Source organism: Haliotis rubra, unplaced genomic scaffold (genome assembly GCF_003918875.1).
Source record: "Haliotis rubra isolate DU_JTF1 unplaced genomic scaffold, ASM391887v1 Scf101, whole genome shotgun sequence".
Classification (NCBI taxonomy): domain Eukaryota; kingdom Metazoa; phylum Mollusca; class Gastropoda; order Lepetellida; family Haliotidae; genus Haliotis; species Haliotis rubra.
Genome location: NW_025764904.1, coordinates 1,951,337 through 1,956,705, shown reverse-complemented (window position 1 = coordinate 1,956,705; position 5,369 = coordinate 1,951,337).

The window sequence follows — 5,369 nt, the reverse complement described above, 5'->3', positions numbered from 1 at the left end:
AAAACACAAAACAGATATATTATAGATAATACATGCGTCTTAGTGGCTATTTCTTAACAGGATCTGTGAAATATTTGTGAATCTAGACCGGCATTTCAATTCTTTTGTACATTTAGGTGTCAAAATGGGTATTGATAATATAGTTTGGGAATATATAATAACCTGGTTGGGAGAAGGGCTTCACATCTACAGATGTAATGAAACTCATCTCCCATTACATTTTGGTTGCAAAGTTCATAAACGATCTTCAATCGCAATGCCCTGACACCGGCCAGTCTCTATGGGTAAGTTATGGTTTGAAGTGCGGAATCTTAGAATAGGTTATAGTAAGTATTGTACAAATTGTATTGATTTTTTAAACGTTTATAAAGATTCAATGTTTTCTCTCCACTTTTGGCAGAACTGATCTGACAGAATTTCCCCGCTCTCGAGACTAGCCAGGGAGTAGAACAAAGCGAGGGACCGACAAATATTTCACTTAGTCCGATACTGTTAGCATAATTTGAATAAAGCGTATCCAGGGATAACCATTTAGACACTGTTGATGATTGGTCAAAATACAGTTATACACGATTTGTGACAGTTTTAAGTTTTCGATACAGGGGTAAGTAAGTTTATGCCAAAATGATAACATTTGTACAGTGGAAAAGCTGTATTGCTGCATAACCAGAAACTAGCAAGTATGTACAGCAAGCATCAACACTTCGCGCAATCACAACAATAACACGTGCACACAACTATCTTCTAACGTCATGGAAATGAACTATTTTAAATAGTTTTCATTTCAGCATTTGATAACATGTAAGTTACTCTCTATTTCAATATTTAACTGCTATAAGGAAACTTCATATATCATAAAATTATTGTACACTTTCCATTACCTAGCGAATCTTTTTAAAAGTGGGTAAATGGCGACACAAGAATTCATGACGATTTATTCATCCTGCGAAATACGGTCAGCTTACCGTGGTAAGAGAATATGAAACTGAAACAAAATAATACACCAAATGCTGATATGCACATACATTATCGTAAATAATCTACAAGTTAGTATGCTTGTCAATAAACACAGGTAAATAACCATGCATAGAGGAGAAAGCATTTTAGGTCTAGCCAATGGTATTTTTTTAAAAAACCACGTTTGCCTGCACGATTTTCCCTTTATAATCCTCCCTAGGATATGTAGTGCCAAAGTAGCTTTTAATCATAAATAATCACACACTAATGATACATATCGCTGCATGTCACGTGTATGTGAACGTGAACACAAATCGTAAATTCCAGGCAGTTTTGGCCAACGTTGGCAAGCTTTAACATCCTCTATCCTTGTTTCAACATTATTTCCCTTAAAACGACAAATACACTCATTGTCATGGGGTCTTGGACAGTTGGGGAGTTGTGCATTTCCATGCAAGTCGTGTTCAGAACAAAAACATCTTAACCATTCGCATCCCGTCAAGTTGCGTTGGGTTTAGATTGTTAAAGGTCGACATGCAACCAAACAATCAAACATAATTAAAACACAATTATCACTTATTCATGACATATAATATACATTGCTGGTTATGGAAAAACATACAAACAAAATTATAAGCGTACAATCGCAAATCAAAAGTGCAATATTTTGTACTTGGGTTTACTTCCCAAGAAACGAAGCAGCCGGGATACCGAACCCAGTCAGAGCTGGTGGGTGTGCACTCAAGTGTAACGGCTGGTTCATTTGCAGATGCCCTCACAGACATCATAACATGTCATGTGTACAAGTATCACACCTGCCTGTCTGTGTAATTTTCATAATGTTACAGAGACCGGGCCATAAATCAATGCGTTTTGTTTATGGTGTATAGCTTGATAGGTGTTAAGTTCAAATTGCATGTGGTCAGTGATTGAAATTGTGTATTGAAAATTGTCATTAGCAGACGGGCAGGCAGACACATAGGTGTCAATAAAACAGACATTGAGTTTTGTCTGTGACAACGACATATCTATATCACAGTTAGAAATTCTGTCGACACTAAATAATGACATAGCTTTTAAGTATCGAACTGAGAAAGTGACTCGGTAACAAGAACGTGTGGTGAAATAGACAAATGAAATTATATAAACAGTTAAATCGGTAATCTACTGTAATAACATAAAAAGCTCGCGCCTGTGAAATAGGACAACCCGCTTCCAAGCTCCGCGAACCTATTTCACTGCGCATGTGCTATGAGCGCAGCCCAGCTGTTGAAACCACTTCAATTCCCCCAAGCGCTGGGGAAAAAGCTGGTGAATCGTTTGTACTACGATTTCGCGCAGTTTTTTTCATCGCGTTATTTTTCAACTTTATAAGTTGAATTTGCATTTTTGACGATTTGTTTCGGTAAGTCCATACCGAAACGTATCAGAATCTGCAAAGTTGTGTTTTACGTTGCATGTGACCTATCAAGTGTCGTTATGTTTGTACATCCGTGGCATTGTAATACATATGCTGAATGCAAAACTGAAACAACGGTCATCTAAAAACAGACATATATATTGTTTTTGATGTAACAATGTCAAGTTAGACCTATGACAACAGTTGCTAAAAACACTACCTGTCAAGTTGCGTTGGGTTTAGATTGTTAAATTGTCGTTAAGGTTTTACATCTGTGGAATCTTAATACATATGCTGAAAGCAAAACTGAGACAAAGATCTTCTAGGAACAGACATATACAGTGTTTGATATATCAATGTCAAGTTAGACCTATGATAACGGTTGCTAATACACTATCCGTCAATAGTTGCGTTGGGTTTAGATTGTTAAAGTGACGTTATGCTTTTACATCCATAGCATCGTTATACATATGCTGAATACAAAACTGACACAACGGTCTTTAAAGTATACAATTATAGATATAACAATATCAAGTTAGACCAATGACAACGGTTGCTTTCACACTGCAGAGAGACTGCAAAGGAATCGTGCCCAATCAGCCCCCAAAAAAGAGAATTTCATAATGTATCCCTTTTGGGACGAATGATTCTCCACATCCAGTTAAGAATAAAATGAACTTTCGCTTTGTGTTAGCTCACTGAATTAACCGTCATAGAGAGAAACTTTATAGGCGGCGTGGTACTTTCAGTCTCATTATTGTTTTAATGGAACAGGTGGTAGGCTTGGAGTTCAGCTGACAATACGAAGTTGTGGCTTTGGCAACGGTTGCTAATAAACACACGACAGAAGGAACAGCAAAGGAACATTATTAATCAGCTAAGTACCAAGACTTATCTGTGCTCTCTACTGACCTGTGATGCCTGAACCTCACACAATGAAGACTTTGCAAGTGAGCTGAATGGTTTATTAGACACAACGGTTACGTATAAAGGAGTCCACTAAAATGTGCTCAGAACGTCAGTTTTATGGCTATCTGACTGGTGTTCAGTAAAAATAAATGTATATTGTGTACACTTGACATTTAGCAGCTTACACTCACTCAATTATCGATATTTGCACGGAATAGCATGCCATCAAAACAAGAAATATTTTACTTCAGCTTTCTCAAATAGAAAATTTCAGAGATGTTTACAATACGAGGATGTTTTTTGTCAGAGAATGTAAGAGCAAGTCAATGACAACTAACATATCGTTTGAGTCCTTTATGCAAACAAGGATGCTGAAAGACATCACACTTTATGTAACCATTGTTACAACGGACAAGTTCAGGATGAATTTCATATTTTACTACAATGTCCAGAATATACTGATTTGAAAATAAAAAAATTAATATTTCTCGATGGCAAATATGTATGTAAATCCCAAACGATAAATTTGTTCAATTCGCAATATAGATGTACCGTTAAAGCAATAGCCAAATTTATGAAATGTATATTCTCCATTGAATATTTCTTTTCTATTTTCTTACCACGTGACAGAAAAAATGTTGTAACAACAATTATAAAATGGGCCAGTTGGCCAATATTACTGAATAAAATCTGTCTGTCTGTCTGATATTACATTTGAAAAATGGTTAAAATATGGTTACATGGAAATTTTTTTTTTTTTAATTGCTGTGGTGGTGGCCATATTGAAAATCAAAATGGTGGGATCAAGGTTGTGAGACTTACCAGTGACCTCTTAAGACATTGGAAATGAGATGAGGTGAGGTGAAATTGGGTTTTACGTCGTGCTTGAGAATATTTCGCTCATATGACGACGTGCATGCGTGTGTATGTGTATGTGTGGCTGCTTGTACTAGCCCAGACTTAAGCTGGTTTTATAGTGCTAGCCCACTGAGATACCATACCACAGTGAAGCATGAATACCCCACTCAGACACATTATACTGACTCCGAGCCGACCAGTCCTTGTTGTACCCATTAATGCCGAGCGCCAGACAGGGACCAACAATAACCATGTTTTAACGTCTTTTGGTATGACGCGTTCGGGGATTGAACCCGCGACCTTCCGCTCTCCGGGCGGACGCTCTAACCACTACACCACGGAGGCGGTCTACATTAGAAATGAATTTGTGAGAGAGGTCTACCATTGGGGCATAGTCTAAGTGCAAAGCCTGTTTCAGGTAAACCTTTACAATATTGCGAACAAATACATGCATCGAGCACCAATATCATCAACACATTTGACCAATTTTAACACTTTGAAAAACAATGGCTGTACTGTGTCCTTATTAGCTTAGCATTTTAGATATAGCAGTAGTATTGACCAACTGAAAATCAAACTCAAACCTATTTCGACTCAAGCCATACTTGGCCTGTGGCCGTGAACACAAGATACATATTTTGTTTGGCGTAATGAACATAATTATAATTACGATGCATAATTATTTGTACAAAATACTGTTCAGAAGTCGAGGTTAAACCATAAATATTTACCTAAATAGTTGTTACATACTTGACTAGAGCTATTTGTCAACCAGTATTATCTGATGTAAATAAGTGAATAAATCCGAATACTGATGGCTTAACCTAAAGATGTTTTTTCATATACATTTCATATCGGAAAGAAAGGACAGGTCAGTCGTGATATCTGATGCTTGCAGTTTAAGTTCTTTCACTCCGGAGCAAAAGGTTTTACAAATGCAAATGAGTACAGTGTGAAAGCTATTTCTGAGAGTCTTGTACTGATATTTCATGAATATTGCTGAACGTATTGTCAACCAATTAGTTTACACTGTTTGCATGATAACATATGGATAACATACTGAAGTAAGTGAGTTTAGTTTTACACCGCACTCAGCAATATTCCAGCTATATGGCAGCGGTCTGTAAATAATCGAATGTGGACCAGACAATCCAGTGAACAACAGCATGAACATCGATCTACGCAATTGGGATACGATGACATGTGTCAACCAAGTCAGCGAGCCTGACCACCCAATCCTGTAAGT